This window comes from Gorilla gorilla, chromosome 3 (genome assembly GCF_029281585.2).
Source record: "Gorilla gorilla gorilla isolate KB3781 chromosome 3, NHGRI_mGorGor1-v2.1_pri, whole genome shotgun sequence".
NCBI classification, from domain to species: Eukaryota; Metazoa; Chordata; class Mammalia; order Primates; family Hominidae; genus Gorilla; species Gorilla gorilla.
This window is the reverse complement of record NC_073227.2, coordinates 31354336-31374285: the sequence shown is the minus strand read 5'-3', so window position 1 is coordinate 31374285 and position 19950 is coordinate 31354336. Positions and strand designations below refer to the sequence as shown.

At 35.1% G+C, this 19950-nt stretch overlaps 1 long non-coding RNA gene across 1 annotated transcript in view; it reads right to left on the bottom strand.

Annotated features, from left to right (window-relative positions):
* Window positions 1-3110, bottom strand: part of LOC134758304 (uncharacterized) — a 223030-nt gene extending 219920 nt beyond the window's left edge. The window contains exon 1 of the long non-coding RNA XR_010133349.1: window positions 2926-3110. This is a non-coding gene — a long non-coding RNA (uncharacterized lncRNA). The remainder of the gene's footprint in view (window positions 1-2925) is intronic.
* Window positions 3111-19950: the final 16840 nt, after the last annotated feature.

Below are 19950 nucleotides of genomic sequence, written 5' to 3'. Positions count from 1 at the left end.
CCAAAAAAATAAAAGGCGGAAGGCACAAATTACTAATATTGTAAAGAAAAAAAATGCATCATCACTAAAGATCCAGTGGACATTAAGAGGATAACAAAGGAATATTATGAGTAACTCTAGGCCCACTGATTAAATAACTTAGATAAAACAGACCAATTCTGTGAAAGACACAAACTCCAAAAAATTCACAAAAGGAGAAATAGATAACCGGAATAGGTTTATAATTATTAAATAAATTGAAAAAGTAATTAATACTTTTTTTAAAGACAGTACCAGACCAAGATGCTTTCACTGGTGAATTCTACCAAACATTTAAGAAACAATACCAGTTCTTTACCATCTCTTTTAGATAACAGAAATAGACATTTCCTAACTAATTCTATGATGCCAGCATTATACAATTCTAAAACCAGATTAAGACATTCTAAACAAAGGAAAACTACTTGCCAATATCTCTTACGGAACTAAATAAAATATCTTCAACAGTACATTAGCAAGTTGAATCCAACAATGTACAAAAAGAATTATACAAAATAAGCAAGTGGCATTTATTCCATTTATGCAAAGCTAGCTCTACATTTGAAAAGCAATCTATGTAATCCATCATATCAATAGGCTAAAGAACAAAAATCACATAATCATATCAATTGATGCAGAAAATGCACTGGGCACAATCCAATATACATTTAGGGCAAGAAAAAAAAACTCAGAAAACTAGAGGTGAACTTCCTCACCTTGATAAAGAACATCTACAAAATAACTGCAGATAGCATCATACTTAATGGCGAGTACCTGTATATTTTTCTTTTAAGATTAAGAACAAAGAATGAATGTCCCCTCTCCCCAGTCTTATTAAATATTGTACTGGATGTCCTACCTAGTACAGTTAAGACAAGGAATGGTCATAAAGGTATACAGATCATCAATGAAAAAATAAAACTGTCTTTTTAAAAGGATGACCAGATTATTTATGTAGAACATCCTAATGAATCAACAAGAAAATGGAACTCTGAATTAATTGTAGCAAAGTCATAGGAAACAAGGTAAATATGAAAAATACTTCTTTTATGCCAGCAATGAGCAATTTGAATTTAAAATTAAAACATAATACTATTTACATCAATATCAAAAAATGAAACATTTAGGTACATATATGACAAAATATGTATAGGATGTATATATGGAAAACTAAAAAAACTGAAAAAATAAATTTGAAAATGATGTAAATTAGTAGAAAAATATACCATGTTCATGGAACATTGTTCAGATGTCCGTTCTTCCGAATTGATCTATAGATTCAGCACAACCCAGTCAACATTTCAGCAAACTATTTCATGAATATTGATCAACTGAATCTAAAGTTTGTATGATAAGATAAAAGACCTGGAGTAACCAACACAATTGTGAAGAAAAAGAACAAAATAGAGGATTGATATTACTACTCAACATCAGACTTATTATCTTCAGACTCATCAGCTTCAGCTACAGTGATAAGAACAGCATGATACTGACAAAATAATAGACACACAGATCAAGGGAACAAAATAAAGATCCCAGAATTAGACCTACCTACCTATAATCACCTTGTCTTTGATAATGGAACAAAGGCAATACAATGTAGAAAAGACAGTCTTTTAACAAATAATGCTAGATATTCATAACCAAAAAAATACAAGAATTTAATAATTTGTACCTTTTATAAAAATGAAGGCAAAATTGGTCTTAGATCTAAATGTAAAATGCAAACTCCTAAAACTTCTAGAAAATATTATAAAATGTGGGTAAACTTGTTTCCTAATAGTTTTTATATACAACAAAAGTATGCTCCATGATAGAAAAAATTGATAAGTTGAACTTTATTATTAAAAATTTAAACATTCTTCTCTGTAAATATCAATGTAAAGAGAATGAAAAGACAAGCCATAGACTGGGATAAAATTATGGCAAAATGCATATTTGATAGGGGCCTTATTTTCAAAATATACAAAGAACGGTGAATTTTCCACAATAATAAAACAACCCAATTTAAAAACAGGCAAAATATCTGAACAGACACTTCACCAAAGGAGATGTACAGATAAGGATATTAAAAAAATGTTTAAAACCTTTTGTATTTTAAAATTGCAAATTAATACAACAATGAGATAGCACAAACCTATTAAAATGGCTAAAATCCAAACATCTGACAACATCAAATGCTGATATTTGAGGATGCAGCACAACAGAAACTCTTAGTCACTGGCGATAGGAATGTAAAATAGTGCAACCATTTTAGAATTAGTTTGACAGTTTCCTTGCTCTGTCAGCTAAAAGGAGCAAAATAGAAATTACACCTCAGCAGCAATGACCACATCTAGCACCTAGATATTACTTTCTAATACTGTTCTCCAATAAAATAAACCAGAGGTTTTTTGATAAACAGCTGATTCTTGGACTGCAGCGGGAAATGTACAAGATAAGCTTGGAGAATCGTGTTAATGGTAGAAAGTAAAAAAGGTTTTAAAAACTTGATGGTGATATGTCATATGTGCACAGCGTAGCCATTTGAAAGAGTTGCCAACGGCCAAATCTGAAACAATTTGAGCAACAAATTAAAATGGTATTGGATTATATGCAAAAGTATAAAATAAATAACAATGTATTCATATTATTATAAATAAATTATTAAATAAATTAATAAATGAGGAAAAAGAGACACATCTCCAATGAAGAAGAATACAAGTGAATTATGTAGAGATTCCACTTTAAAGGAGATGGAACATGACTTCCACTCCTTAAGTGTAGACTGTAAGCAGTGACTTTTCCTTCCAAAGATTACAATTTGAAAAAACAAAAGAATTACAGTAAAGAAACCTGAAAATCATCAACGGTGGTAAGAAGTTATGTTAATAATAAGCTTTATATGTAATAAAAATGGCACTTTACCTCTATGATCTTCCTTCTAAAAAGTCACAGTTCCAGTGTAATCATGAGAAAAGCATCAAGCAAATCCCAGTGGAAGAAAATTGTCAACGTCTTCAAAACCAAGAAAAGCGTGAGAAACCATCACAACCAAGAAGAGTCTATGGAGACATGGCAATGAAACATAATGTGGCGTCCTCAATGGGATCCTGGAATAGGAAAATGATATTAGGTAAAAATGAAGGAAATCTGAATAAACTGTGAACAATAGTATACCAGTATTGGCTTACGAACTGTAACAAATATACTATGCAAATACACATATTAATAATAGAGGGAACCGTGTGTGTGTGGGGGGGGAGATAAATGTATAGAAAATTTCTGTACTATCCACTCAGTTTTTCTGTAAACCTAAAACTGTTTTAAAAATAAAGTTTATCAAGAAAAATTTAAAAATAAAGATGAAGTAAAGACATATTAAGGAATACGCATGGTAAAAGAAATTATCGCTCTAGACCTGCACCATCAGAAATAATAAAGGACGTTCTCAGGCAGAAGAATAATGATACCAGACAGGAACATGGATCTATAAAAGAAATAAAATACCTGGGAAGGAATAAAAATGTGACTAAATATAAAATATGTTATTCTTTATGTTTAATATCTTTAAATGATGTGACTGTCTGAAGCTACGATAGTACCAAGGTATTGTGGTACTTACATGTAGAATTAAAATATTTGACCAAAAATAGCAAAGAGTGTAGAAGGAAGTCAATGAAGTATTCTAAGTTTGTTATACTTTACATAAAGCAACATAATATTATCGGGCAACAGACTGTGACAAGATAAAGATATATATATCTATATAGTAAACATTATGGTAACTAATATAAAATAATTATAAGTAATAAATTAAAAACAGAAAGTAAAAATAAGAAACAAAAACCAGATAGAATAAATAGAAAAAAGTTGCAAGATAGTATATTTAAATGTAAGCATATACATCAATTACATTAAATGCAAATTACATAAATCCTAAATTAAAAGGCATAGATTTTAAAATCATATAAAAACAATAATATATGCTACCAACAAAGAGATCAATGACAAATATAAGACATAGATTAGTTAAAATCAATAGCAAATATGCCACACAACTCTAATGGAAAGAAAACTGAAGTAGCTATAATACTATCAGACAAACTAGACTTGAGAAAAGGAAAGATTGTATTACATTAAAATAATGGGATAAGTTTATCAGGAAAATATAATAATGCAAAAATATATTTGCTATAGAAATACAAGGAAATATATTTAATTCCACAATTAATGATGGAGAATTCAGCACTGAAAAGCACTTCTATTAAAAAACCACATCTAACATATAAATGCTGAAAGACTGATTCCTCCATAAGATCAGGGACAATGCAGGTATGTCTGCCCTCACTACATTTATTTAACATTGTACCAGAAGTTCTGGCAAAGACTGTAAGGCAGGACAAAGAAACAAAATACTAACATAAGAAAAATGTTTAAAAACTATGTGCATTCACAGATAACAATCATCTACAGAGAAAAATCACAACATAGCTAATAAAAAAAGGCTCATGAGGAAATGAGTGACTTTAGCAAGATAACAGAATACAAGGTTATTAGAAACAAAAGCAACTACTTCTAGCAGTGCTCAATTGGAAATTCTAAAATTTTAAAAAATACTTCCTATAATAGCATCGAAAACATTAGAAAATTTAACAAAATATATGCAGTCTGTACACTGAAAACCATAAAACATTACTGAGAAATATAAAAGACCTAAGTAAATTTTAAAAATACTGTATTCCAAAAATTAGCCGGGCATGGTGGCATGTGCCTGTAATCCCAGCTACTTGGGTGGCTGAGGCAGAAGAATCGCCTGAACCCGGGGGACGGAGGTTGCAGTGAGCTGAGATCGCACCACTTCACTCCAGCCTGGGCAAAAGAGCGAGACTCCCTCTCAAAAAAAAAGAAGAAAAAATACTGTACTCATGGGTCAGAGGACTAAATATTAATGTGATGGTTAATATTAGGTGTCAACTTGAGTGGATTGAAGGATGCCCAGATAATTGGTAATGTATTATTTCTGGGTGTGCCTGTGAGGGTGTTGCCAGAGGCAATTGAAATTTGAGTAAGTGGACTGGGAGAAAAAGACCCACCCTCAGTGTGGGTGGGCACCATTCAATTGGCTGCCAGCATGGCTAGAACAAAGCAGGTGGAAGGTGGGATAACCTGGCTTGCTGAGTCTTCCAGCTTTCATCTTTCTCCTGTTGTGGATGCTTCCTGCCCTTGAACATCAGACTCCAGATTCTTCCTCCTTTGGACTCGGCCTTACACCAGTGGTTTGCTGGGGGTTCTCAGGCTTTTGGTTACAGACCAAAGACTGCACTGTCAGCTTCCCTACCTTTGAGGCTTTTGGACTCAGACTGAGCCACTATTGGCTTCCTTCCTTCTCACCCTTCAGATGGCCTATTGCGAGACTTCACCTTGTGATCATGTGAGTCAATTCTCATTACTAAACTCCCTTTCATATATACATAGATCCTATTAGTTCCGTCCCTCTGAAGGACCCTGACTAATACAAAAAAAGTCAATTCCTGCCAAATTGATGCATAGATTCAAGACAATCTCAATCCAAATTATAAGGTATTTGTTTTACTTTTAGAAATTGAGAAGATGATTCCAAAATTTAGATAGAAATTAAAAGAGAATAAAAAGAGAATTCTTATTACCTGATTTCAAGATTTTAAGATAGAGTTAAAAAATCTTTATTCATGAATATCATAATTGACTATGCAGAGAATCACAGAAGGCAAATATGCACATAAAATATGTTTAAATATCTTTAGTTATTGTAGAAATACAAATAAAAAACAATGAGATGTCACTATCATCTGCTAAAATGACAAATTAAAAAGACTGACAATGTTAAATGCTGGTGATATGGAAATCTAGAACTTTTCATACTTATCTTGTGAAATGCAAAATAGTACACCTCTCTAGAAAATAGTTTGACAAATATTTATAAAGTTTATATATATATATATATATATACACACGCACACTGATTATATAATCTAGTAATTCTATTTGCTGTGTTTTAAATATGTCCCTCAAAGTTCATGTACTGGAAACTTAATTCCCAATGCAACAGTGTTAAGAGTTGGGACCTTTAAGAGGTGATTAGGTCACGAGGAGCCTGCCCTCATCAATGGATTAATGGGATTATAGCAGGAGTAGATTAGTTCTCATGGGAGTGGGTTCTCAATAAAAGGAACAAGTTTGGCCACCTTTCTCTCTTACTTTCTCCTGCTCTCTTGCCTTCCCACCTTTACCCCTAGGAAGACACAGCAGCAAAGCCCTCGCCAGATGTGGGCCCCTCTACCTTGGACTTCCCAGCCTCCAGAGCTATAAATTTCTTTTCTTTATAAGTTACCCAATCTGTGGTATTCTGTTATAGCAATACAAAATGGTCTAAGACACTATTTTTGTATATTCAGCAAAGAGAACCAAAAACCTATCTTCACACAAAGACATGTACACAAATGTTTATACCAATTTTATTCATACTAACTAAATATCAGGAATAATGCAAAAATGTATCTTATAAATGAATAAACAATATGTAATATATCCATATAAGGAAATAGTACCCAGCAATAAAAAATAATAAACTAGTGATACATGCAACAACATGGATGAATTTTGAAAGCATCATATATTGCACAGAAGCTATATACTATATGACAGGACATTCTAATAAAAAAGATAAACATACTAAATATACAGGGAAAGTTATCAGAAGAGTCGTCATCAAGGCCTGGAAACTGACAGACAGGCAAAAGGGCAAGAGAAAATATGATGAACTGAAAAAAAATTCCATTTTTATTCTGATAATTATATAACTACATTTGTCTAAACTCATCAAACTGTACACTTAAAAGACTATTTTACTGTTTATACATCAATAATACTTACTTAAAAATAAATTAACTGAGAAAACAATAAGAGCGATCGTTCCCTTATTCCTGACTTCAGGGACAATGATTCTAATGTTTTACAATTAGACATAATGTTTGCTGTCAGTTTGAAATAGCTAGCCTTCATCATTTTGGGGATTTATTCTTGATCTCCAATTCCTAATTGACTAACACTTTTTATCAATAATTGATGTTGAATTAGTTTAAAGCACTTTTTCAGTATCTCTCAAGATAAAATTTTCTTTTTTCTCCTTTGATCGATTGTTGTGATGAATTATTATTTGGTTTCCTAATATTGAATTGTTAGCGCATTCCTGGAATAAAAACCTATTTGGTCAGAGTGCGCTATCATTTAGTAAGGAGCTACATCTGATTTGCTAATATTTTGCAGCTGTGGTTCTAAAGATGTTTAATCTCTTTTTTTTAAATGTTCCATTTTTCTTATGTTTTGGCACAGGATTATGCTTTATTCATAATTGAAATTTGGAAGCTTTCCATCAATTTTTATAATATGAACTAGTTAAACTCACATCAGTTTCAAAACACAACCTAAATTATTTGGTGAGAATGATCTTTTGATAATTATTTCTTTGTTATTATTTTCTATTTATTTGATATTTATGAAATTATTTTAAGCTTCATCATAAAGTATTAATTTTAACAAAAAATTCCTTCTGGAAAATTATTCATTTCATTGATATTCTAAAAAGTATAAAGAATTTAAATAATCTTTACAAAAATGTTCTCTACATTTGATGTTGCATTCCTTTTGTTTCATAATGTAACATAGATACTTTTAAAATTTTTTTCTGTAGTATCAGCAGCTCACAAAATTCAATACAATTTGGAATAGCCTGGAAAATTTTTCAACATGAATTGGTCTTAGCATAACCTCAGAACGAATGAATTAACATTTCTTATATGAAAAAAATAAATGTTGCATTTGATCTTTAGTCTTCCATTTTTATTTAATTTCCCTGATAAGTGAAGGTTGAACGTCTCAAATCCAAAAATGTGATATCCAAAATGCTCAAAAATCCAAAACTTTTGGAGCGCTAACGTTACAGTCAAACGAAATGCTCATTGGAGTATTTTGGATTTCAGATTTTTAGGTTTGGGATGCTAACCCAGGTATGATGCAAATACTCCAAACTCCAAAAAAAATCCAAAATCTGAATCTTTTTTTGTTTTTGTTTTGTCTTTGTTTTGTTTTGAGATGGAGTCTCGCGCTGTCGCCCAGGCTGGATTGCACAGTGGCGCGATCTCGGCTCACTGCAAGCTCCGCCTCCTAGATTCATGTCATTCTCCTGCCTCAGCCTCCAGAGTAGCTGGGACTACAGGCGCCCACCACCACGTCCGGCTAATTTTTTGTATTCTTAATAGAGACAGGGTTTCACCGTGTTAGCCAGGATGGTCTCAATCTCCCGACCTCCTGATCCACCAACCTTGGCCTCCCGAAGTGCTAGGATTACAGACGTGAGCCACTGCGCCTGGCCCGAAACACTTCTAATCCCAGACACTTCAGATAAGGGATACTCAACTTGCATTTTTTTTTTTTTTACCATGATCTATTTTTTAACTATTTTTTAATGCTAGTTTGTAATTTGAAAATCATGCTTTTATTCTGTATTTTTCCCTGAATCAACCTTAAAATATTTGAAAAAAAAATTAGTGGTCTTATCTTTTATAAAATTACATTTTAATTTTTTTCTGCATGGGATACTTGTTTCTTCTCCCTCATTTATTTACATATTCAATAATTGATACCCATGTGGGATCATACATATTTATTTTATAATCTAATATTATTTAATTTTATTAGTTCCCATTATTCCAGGTTTGGCTATTAGAAGCTCTTTGAGTGTCTCTGTATCCTTTGACAGGGTTCCGTCAGAGCAGAATTTTGTTTTTTTTTGGTTTTTTTTCCCTCATCATTTCCTTACCATTAGCAATACAAGATGCTCCAAGCCCCAGGCCTAGATCGGCCATTTCTTAAAGGAGCCTTGGCTCCTTTTATTTAAGAATGGTACTCAGAACCAAGACCTGAGCTCCAGATATACTCGTTAACATACTAGGATGTTTTTACTTCCAGGTTGATGAAGAAAACATACACATGTATACTAACCTGTGTATATACACATCTATAAATACTTCTTCTATGTAACCACACATATGTATATAAAGTTACCCATGAGTTCATACTGATGTCTACAACTCTTATCTATTAAAATATGGATTATTCTAGCCTCCTCCCTTTGCTTATGGGTAAATCCTGACTTCCCACCTGACCCCCATTACCCACCATCCACTTACTTAATTGTTCAATTCTTGTATACATGTATAGCAGTACAATAATTTTAAACTAATTGTTCTGTATGAAACAACATTTTCCACTCAATTCCCATACTTAATATGCACTGTTTTTTGCCTGTAATTTTACAAATTCCACTCATTTCTAGTTAAATCAGCGTGTTATCCATCATCCTTGTGGTGATGTTGCTTCCCACATTTGTAATACAGTGAGATTGATTTGTCGCATTCCACATTCCATCCTGGGATTTCCCAATAACCTATATTTTTAATAATAAATTGCATACATTATATGGATAATCTGCTTGCAAGAAAGTGGATTATCTGCTTGCAAGAAAGTGGATAATCTGCTTGCATAAGGCGCTACATCTTGACTGTGGACAGAACGTAGTGACTTCCTTCAAGAGAGTATATTGTTCAACGAGAAGAAGAAAACTTTACAGTGGAGAAACATGACACAAACACCATGTTAGCCAGGTGATCAACTTACAAAAGATGTTAATAATAGATGAAATTATTCAGGAGCTATGGAAACTCTCTGTACTATCTTTACAATTTCTCTCTAAAGTTAAAACTTTATTTTAAAAAAGTTTGTATCTAATCACTATCTCTTGATAAGTAAAACAAACTTTCATTACTTTTTTCCTTTAATCTAATATTTTAGATCATGATAATGACGATGATGATGATGATGATGATTTGTTGTTGTTTTCTTCAACTTCTAAGTTCCAAGGAATATGTGCAGGATGTGCAGTTTTATTGCATAGCTAGAAGTGTGCTATGGTGGTCTGCTGCACAGATCAACCCATCACCTTGGTGTTAAGCCCAGCATCCATTAGCTATTCTTCCTGATGCTCTCCCTCCCCCCCACCCCACCCTTGACAGGCCCCAGTGTGTATTGTCCCGACCTTGTGTCCCTGTGTGCTCATCACTGAGCTCCCACTTATGAGAACATTAGGTGTTTGGTTTTCTGTTCCTGCATTAGTTTGCTGAGGATAATGGCTTCCAGCTAATCTATGTCCTACAAAGGACATGATCTCATTCCTTTTTATGTCTGCGTAGTATTTCATGGTGTATATATACCATATTTTCTTTATCCACTCTATCATTGATGGGCATTTGGGTTGATTCTATGTCTTTGCTATTGTGAATAGTGCTGCAATGAACATACGCGTGCACGTATCTTTTTTTTGGCGGGGGGGGGGCGGGGGGACAGAGTCTCCCTCTGTCGCCCAGGCTGGAGTGCAGTGGTGCGATCTCGTCTCACTGCAAGCTCCGCCTCCCAGGTTCACACCATTCTCCTGTCTCAGCCTCCCAAGTAGCTGGGACTACAGGCGCCCTCCACCACACCTGGCTAATTTTTTGTATTTTTAGTAGAGACAGGGTTTCACTGTGTTAGCCAGGATGGTCTTGATCTCCTGAACTCATGATCCACCCACCTCGACCTCCCAAAGGCGTGCATATATCTTTATAATAGAATGATTTATATTCCATTAGGTATACACCCAGTAATGGGATTGCTGGGTAGAATGGTATTTCTGCTTCTAGATCTTTCAGTCATCACCACACTGTCTTCCACAATGGTTGAACTAATTTACACTCCCACCAACAGTGTGAAAGCATTTCTTTTTCTCTGCAACCTTGCCAGCATCTGTTGTTTCTTGACTTTTTAATAATCATCATTCTGATTGGTATGAGATGGTATCTCATTGTAGTTTTGATTTCTGTTTCTCTAGTGATCAGTGATGTTGAGCTTTTTTTCATGTTTCTTGGCCACATGAATGTCTTCTTTTGAGAAATGTCTGTCCATATCTTTTGCCTACCTTTTAATGAAGTTGTTTGTCTTATTATTGTAAATTTGTGTAAGTTCCTTATAGATGCTGGATATTAGACCTTTGTCAGATGGATAGATTGCAAAATTTTTCTCCCATTCTGCAGATTGTCTGTTCACTCTGATAATAGTTTCCTTTGTTGTGTGGAAGTTTAGTAGAATTCGATCCCATTTGTCAATTTTTGCTTTTGTTGCAATTGCTTTTGACATTTTTGTCATGAAGTTTTTACCCACGCCCATGTCCTGAATAGTACTGCCTAGATTTTCTCTAGGGTTTTTACAGTTTTGAGTTTTACATTTAAGTCTTTAATCCATCTTGAGTTAAATTTTGCATAGAATGTAAGGAAGGGGTCCAGTTTCAATTTTCTGAATATGGCTAGCCAGTTCTCTCAGCATCATTTGTTAAATAGGGATTGCTTTCCTCATTGCTGCATTTTGTCAGGTTTGTCAAAGATCAGATGATTGTAGGTGTGTATTTTTATTTCTGAGTTATTTCTTCTGTTTTATTGGTCTATGTGTTTGTTTTCTTACCCATACCATGCTGTTTTAATTACTCTACAGAACTCTCCACCCCAAAACAACAGAATATACATTCTTCTCATCACCTCACGGCACTTACTACAAAATTAATCACATAATTGGAAATAAAACACTCCTCCTTCAGCACATGCAAATGAACTGAAATCATGACAGTCTCTCAGATCATAGCACAATCAAATTAGAACTCAAGATTAAGAAACTCACTCAAAACCACACAACTACATGAAAATTGAACAACCTGCTCCTGAATGATTCCTGGATAAACAATGAAATTAAGACAGAAATCAAGAAGTTATTTGAAACAAATGAGAACAAAGAGACAACATACCAGAATCTCTGGAATGCAGCTAAAGCAGTGTTAAAAGGGAAAATTATAGCATTAAATGCCCACATCAAAAAGCTAGAAAGATCTCAAGTCAACAATTTAACATCACAACTAAAAGAACTAGAGAACAAAGAGCAAACAATCCCGAAAACTACCAGGAGACAAGAAATAACCAAGATCAGAGCAGAACTGAAGGAATAGAGTCACAAAAAAACCCTTTAAAAAATCAACAAATGGGCCAGGCATGGTGGCTCATGCCTGTAATCCCAGCACTTTGGGAGGTCGAGGTGGGCGGATGAGGTCAGGAGTTCAAGAACAGCCTGACCAACATGGCGAAACCCCGTCTCCACTAAAAATACAAAAATTAGCCAAGCGTGGTGGCATGCGCCTATAATCCCAGCTACTCGGGAGGCTAAAGCAGAAGAATTGCTTGAACCCAGGAGGCGGAGGTTGCAGTGAGCCAAGATTGTGCTGCTGCACTCCAGCCTGGGAGACAGAGCAAGATTCTGTCTCAAAAAAAAAAAAAAAAAAAAAAAAGAAAAATTTCAACGAATCCAGGAGCTGTTTTTTTGAAACAATTAACAAGATAGACTGATATCTAGACTAATGAAGAAGAAAACAGAGAAAAATCAAATAGACACCATCAGAAATAAGATTATAGCACCACTGACCCCACAGTGGTGCTATAATGGTTATTTCTAAATAACCATTAGAAAATACTACAAACACCTCTATGCACATAAACTAGAAAATCTAGAAGAAATGGATAAATTCCTGCACACATACACTCTTTCAGGACTGAACCAGGGAGAAATGGAATTCCTGAACAGACCAATAAAGAGTTATAAAATTGAGGCAGTAATAAATAGCTTACTAACCAAAAAAAGCCCAGGACTAGACAGATTTACAGCTGAATTCTACCAGAGGTACAAAGAAGAGCTGGTACCATTTCTACTGAAACTATTCCAAAAAAAAAAAAAAAAACTGAAAAGAAGGGACTCCTCCTCAACTCATTTTATAAGGCCAGCCTCATCCTGATACCAGTATCTGACAAAGATACAGTAAAACAAAAGAAAACTTCAGGCCAATATCTCTGATGAACATCGTGCAAAAATCCTCAATAAAATACTGGCAAACCAAATCAAATACTGCAAATAGCACATCAAAGAGCTTATCCACCACAGTCAAGTTGCCTTCATCCCTGGGATGCAAGGTTAGTTCAACATACATAAATCGATAAGTGTAATTCACCACATAAACAGAACTAAAGACAAAAACCACATGATTATCTCAATAGATGCAGAAAAGGCTTATGATAAAATTTAACATTCCTTCATGTTAAAAACTCTCAATAAACTAGGTATTGAAGGAACATACCTCAAAATAATAAGAGCCATATATGACAAACCCACAGCCAATATTTTACTTAATGGGCAAAAGCTGGAAGCATTCCCTTTGAAAACTGGCACAAGACAAGGATGCCCTCTCTCACCACTCATATTCAGTATAGTATTGGAAGTTCTGGTCAGGGCAATCAGGCAAGAGAAAGAAATAAAGGGTATTCATTTAGGAAGACAGCTGATTATGATTATTATTTAAAATCTTAAAGTACCTGAGTTGTTTTTTAAAAACTGTATTTTTATATTTGCAATTTAAAACTCACACTCGGAAAACTTTTATTGGTTTATTGTTCACTGATGTTTAGCTAATCCTATTTCTTGAGGAAGCTGGTTCACTTTTTAAAACAATGGATTATTTACCATAAATAGAATTTAAAGACAAAATTGACAAAGTCAACATTTTTAAATTTTACCATGTTAAAGGTTCTAAAACTGATCTCTATTTGTTAAAATAGGAGCTTTTGAAGTGCATTAAAAGGACCAAAGACATACTAAGTCCAAAACAGAAGCTTTCTTCTTGCTGTATTCTGAAAGGCTTGAAAAAAAATGAAAAAAATAATGTCATTTTAATTATGTAATTCTATTGAATTATTGCTGTGATAGTATAGCATCTAAAAGTGCCTCACGTATGCCAATAGTGGGCTCACTTATTGAGACAAGGGATACAAGAAGGTGACAATTTTATAGTGAAGACAGACAATAAATTCATTATTACACATTTTAAGTTTGAATTTAATTTAAACTTAAATTCATTAACTTCATTGAAAAAAATGAATTCATGTTGAGATGTGCAGTAAATAATTAGACGTACCCGTCTGGCATTACACAAATTTCCCGGGTTGCAGAATTTTTTAAAAAATGAATCTTTAGAAATGGTAGTTGGAACTTAGAGAAAATTTATATTAAGAAGGAAGGAAAATTTAGAGGGGAAAAACCAACAGACATCCATATTAAGTGTGAAGGAATGATGACAAGGTAGGAACAGCCACAACACTAAGAAGAGGCACAAGAGACTGTGGTGCTACATGAACAGGGAGGGAGAATTTCAATGAGAGAGTAAACAGCAGTGTCAAAGGATGAAGCAAGAGTGAAGTCAATGGGTAGGACAGTGTATTAGTCCATTCTCACACTGCTATAAAGAAATACCCGAGACTAGGTAATTTACAAAGGAAAGAGGTCTACTGGACTCACAGTTCTCCATTGCTGGGAGACCTCAGGAAACTTACAATCATGACAGAAGATAAAGGAAAAGCAAAGGCACATCCTACATGGCAGCAAGGGTATGAAGGAAATTGCCAAACACTTTAAAAACCATCGGCTCTTGTAAGAAATCACTCACTATCATGAGAACAGCAGGTGGGAAACCAGCCCTATGATCCAGTCACCTCCCAACAGGTGCCTCCCTCAACACATGGGGTTTATGGGGATTATAATTCAAGGTGAGATTTGGGTGGGGACACAGAGACAAACAATATCAGACAGTTAAAACTTATTGACTAACTTTTAGAAGCTTTTCATAAAATGCCTAATTTATTCCTCCAAAAATCCTGCTTAGATAAAATTATCCTTGCCCCTTTGCAGAAGAAAAAACTGGAGCTCAAGAAGACTAAGAAAAACTGCCAATGGCCATAATGCTAAGAAGCTGAAAAACTGAAATTGAAACCCAAACTCTAGTGTGAGGATCCAAAGTTCACACTTTCTTCCTTTCTCTGTGCCAAATGAATGCCATAAATAAGAGTCTTAAAAAAAAAAAAGAAAAAGCTATACTGTAATGCTGATGGCAGTGCCCATATTTTCAGAAAATTGAAGAAAGTTATTGGAAGTGAGAACATTGAAATTATGAGAGTAAATTACGTTGTTGAAAAGGAAGACAAGTCCAAAATTCAAGGAAGTTGAGTAAAAGAAAAGCAAAATTAAAGTGAGAACCCTTGGAATTGGTTAATAATCCTGGAGAAAGAATTGGTAGAGAAGAGGCTGAAGACACAGAAGAGGGACAAAAGATGGAGAACAGTCCCTGAGATGGTAGGAGAAATAGAGAGAGACTGGGACTAATTTGCCTTCAGAAAGGAAATGCTTTTCACTGAAAATGGAGGGAATATAAGAGGATATGTGGCCATGCATGCTGTTCTACATTAGAGTCAGAAGTTGAGCGTTTCCCTACACAATGGCAATTAGTGTTGCTTTTCCTTGTGACGTAGAGGAGAGTTAGGTGGATGAGTAGGTAATCTAGGAAATAATAATAAATATATGACATGTTCATGAAATTAGAAGAAGAATTAGCATGGATATTCTTATTTGCAGTTCTGAAGGCTTACTGAGAGTTGGAAAGCATAAATATATGCATGGGAATAGACAGGACATAGAGCTGCAGAGTGGATTTGAAAATAAAAGTAGGTGGAAAGAACATTTAGCAAAAGAGTACAGTAAGGGGTATATCAAAGAATGCTAAGTGGGTAAATAAAATGAAGAGTGGGTATTAGGTGTTATAGACAAAAGAACAGTTACAACTATTTACCAAACTGGTGTTCAGTAGATCACCAGGCTTTTTTAATTGTTCACATAAATTTAGTTAAAACCATTACAAAATCTTAGCTATTCAGAATAAATGTTAGTGTTTGTAATTCTTCAGTAAAGAAACATTTCAACTTTCATTATCCCTGCACACCATTTTATCTTTAATATGGTTGGACTCTTGTGTCTCCACCAAAATCTCATCTTGAATTATAATTCCCACAGGGTCCCAGTGGGAAGTGATTGAATCATGGGGGCAGACTTCCTCCTTGCTGTTCTCATGATAGTGAATGAGTTTCTCGTGAGACCTGGCTGTTTGAAAGTGTATGGCACTTCCCCCCTTGCTCTCTCTTATGCTCTGCCATGGTAAGACATGCCTGCTTCCCCTTTGCCTTCTGCCATGACTGTAAGTTTCCTGAGGCCTCACAGTCATGCTTCCTGTTAAGCCTACAGCACTGAGTCAATTACACCTCTTTTCTTCATAAATTACCCAGTCTCAGGTAGTTACAGCAGTATGGAAACGTACTAAAATCTTCCTCTGTGTCTCTCCTATGAACACGCTAAAACACTATTGCTCCTTGTAATAACATAATTTGGTAACTGATGCTATAAAGGAAGTAGAGAAAGGAGAAGACTGACATAAGCAGATAAAAGTCAAAGAATGAGTATTCAAATTTAAACTTTTAGAGCTGATACATAAATACAAGATATAGGCCAGATAGAGTATGTATATGATTAGGCAGCAGCAGTAGACTGTAGCTGAGCACACTTGGGTTGAAAAGGTCAATAGCAAATTGGGTAGATTGCTGGGTGGCTAATTCACATGGCTACAGAAGTGACCAACAGTCATGCCAGAATTTGATGAGAGAATAATGACCAGCTGTTCAAGTAATGGTCAAATGTCGGGATTAATTTTGAGGTTAGTATATGAGAACACATCATAAAAGTAGGAAATGTATAGCTGGTTCTTTGGAATTTGTGAGACATGAAAGTTAATGGATGCAATAATTTAGCAGCATCTTAGCAATAATGAAAAAAATTACTCTTGTCTTTGGAATCTGCTCTGGGGATGTATGAGTCATCTCTGTTTGGGAAGGTAGCAGGGTAAGAGATGGCACAAGTGGGAGGATCCAAGTTTTGTTTTGTTGATATTGCTTGTTTTTTTTTTTTCCTTTTTTGAGTACAAGATGTGTTATGGATTGAATTGTATCCTGTCAAAAAATCACACATTGAAGTCCAATACTTCACAAAGACACACAAGAGAGAAGATGAAGAGGCACAGGGAGAAGATGGCCATCTAAAAGCTAAGGAGAGAAGCCTAGAACAGATCCTTCCTTCACAGCCCTCAGAAGAAACAAACTCTGCCAACACCTTGATTTTGGAAATTCTGGCCTCCAGAGCTGTGAGATAATAAATTCTGTTGTGTATGCCATTCAATTTGTGGTGCTTTGGCATAGCAGCCCTAGAAAACAAATACGGATTGTATTAGTCTGTCTTCACGCTGCTAATAAAGACATGCTGAGACTAGGAAAGAGGTTTAATTGACTCCCAGTTCCACATGGCTGGGGAGGCCTCACAATCATGGCAGAAGGCAAAGGAGGAGCAAAGTCACATTTTACATGGAGGCAGGCAAGAGCAAGCTTGTGTAGGGTAACTGTGCTTTATAATACCCTCAGCTCTCATGAGACTTATTCACTATCGTGAGAACAGCATGGGAAAAACCCACTCCATAATTTAATTACCTTCCATCAGCCCCCTCTTATAACATGTGGGAAATATGGGAGCTACAACTCAACATAAGATTTGCATGGGAACACGACCAAACCATATGACAGATGCATTCAGTCCAAAGGTTGAGGATGAATGGAAAATAACTGTTTTTTTTTTTTAACTTTTATTCTCCTTTTTAAATCAAGAATTAGGCTTTTCTAAGAAAATAGTAATAAGTTCTAGGAGAGAGAATTTGGGAGTTGCTTTTTTTTCTCTAGAAAGCTGATGCCTTAGAGAATCAAGGTGCTAGGTGGGTTAGTTATTGTTTCATTATTATTAAAAGCAAAGAATTTACCTCAGACTGCTCTTTTCCTTTAATCAATGTGCTCTCAAATGTCACAACATCACAGAGAGGTACAGATGACCTAAATGCTCGAATACAATCTGCTCTCATATTTTAATATCCCTTGATGAAAGCAAATCTTTGGCAAAGAAGCTCTCCTTTTGCTCTTCAGAAGAAGGGTGGGAAATGCCTCTGCTTTGTAGGAGACATTCTGTTCACATCTTTTTCCTTGCTGAATTTACTTGCTCACTATCTAAGGCACATACTACGTAAAGATCCATATTTGGTGGGAATAAGTTTTTCATCGCACATGACACCTTGAATGGTAATGCAGAAGCCTGTGTTACTCTGATGTGTGCAGAACTTGAAATTTTAGTGAATCAGCCCACTGGGGGTTGGATTTTTTTCTATATACTCTAAAATATTTCTGTTTCCAGAAGACAGCAGAAGAACTGCTGTTTGAATGAGTGTCAGGTGTTGTATGAATTTTTTGAATATATATAAAAATGAATACTGTGCAGACTGAGGTGGCTTCTTTTCCATCTGTCAGCACATTCTTTACAACCATGCATAAACCTTATTATCACACTCAGTGTGTTACTGCAAAAACTATCCCGGCTCTCAGAACAGTCTCTCTACAGCTTTGAGTAAAATTCAAACTTCAGTGCAGTTAATGTAAAAACAAGCAACCTAGTAAAGAAAGGGGGAGGAAGCAACAGAAATTTTTTTCTTTCACAAAAAATGTGCTACAGCTCCTTCATTTTATCGTATGTAGAAGGGTAAATATTTTTCATTGAGTAAAATAGTTCCTGATGACACACATTTGGCCTTGATACTATTTTTCCACTGTATTCACATATATTAACCTTTGATGAAAAGACCACAAGAAGTAAAAGGCATAAGATGAATATGGAATAATTTCAGGGATTTCTTTTTTTTACATTAACCTTTGAGTTCTGAACTGTTGTAGTTACGTGTTTGGGGGTATATTTGGATAGAGACATTACTGCCACCCTGTTCATATTTATGGGCATGACCTTTGTATTATAGTAGCCCGCTTGGAAGCACAGTTATTTTTAATTGCTTTATGTGTCCATGGAGACTATTCTGTGCCTCTGTCAGTTATATACAGTACCCTGGCACATATGTTTGTTCAATGAATCTTTCAATGACTGGATATTTATAACCACATCTGAATATAAGAGGAGGAAATGTTGCAATTGGGGTGGTGCGTGTGTTGTTTGTTTGAAAATGTATTTTATTGTCAATGTTGCCATACACTTAATGAGGTGACAGGAAGAATTAAAAGTGACAGATTGTTTTGGCTGCACTGGGGCCATCTGAGATATAGTCTCCTATAATGCAGCTCAATAAACCCAGCCTGTGTGAAGCCCTCAGAGTATGATTCATGGTTGCAGCAGGGCTACTCACAGAGGTTTAACGAGAGATGGTCACGGGGCAGGCAGCGGGAGCCTGAAATTGCTGTCGGAAGACAGTGAGAAGTGCTGTGCACCAAAACCTCCCCTGAAATTTGCAAGGGTGCCTCCATCACCAGTATTACAAATGGCATTATTCTATTCGTGCCTGATTAGGAGCTCGATAGAATAATTGCCAAAAAGATGCATCTCAGGACAAATTATTTGGAAAAGAGGGCTGCTGCATCCTTTCTGCCTAAATAAAGCAATGACTGTGAAGTTTCTTCGTGAAATGTACTGCAAGATAATCACTGATGGTAAAAATAGCTTGAGGCAGTGTTTGTCAAAATGTGGCCCCAGAACCAGTACCCTCAGCACCTCCTGGAGCTTGTTAGGAAGGCAACATCTCTGCCCTATGCCAGAAATCCTGAATAAGAATTTTTAGAGTCAGGGAGGGAAAGGAAGAAAGGAATTCATTGTTTTAACAAGCTTTCCAGATAGCTGTTCTGCACACCAAAGCTGTATCTTTTATTGGACAATACATGTGACTATAAGAAATGAGGGAAAAAAAAGTAATTATACTTATCAGAGACTTAATTAATTACATCTAAGGTAAAACTGCAGTTCATGAGAACCACTAAGTGGATTTTT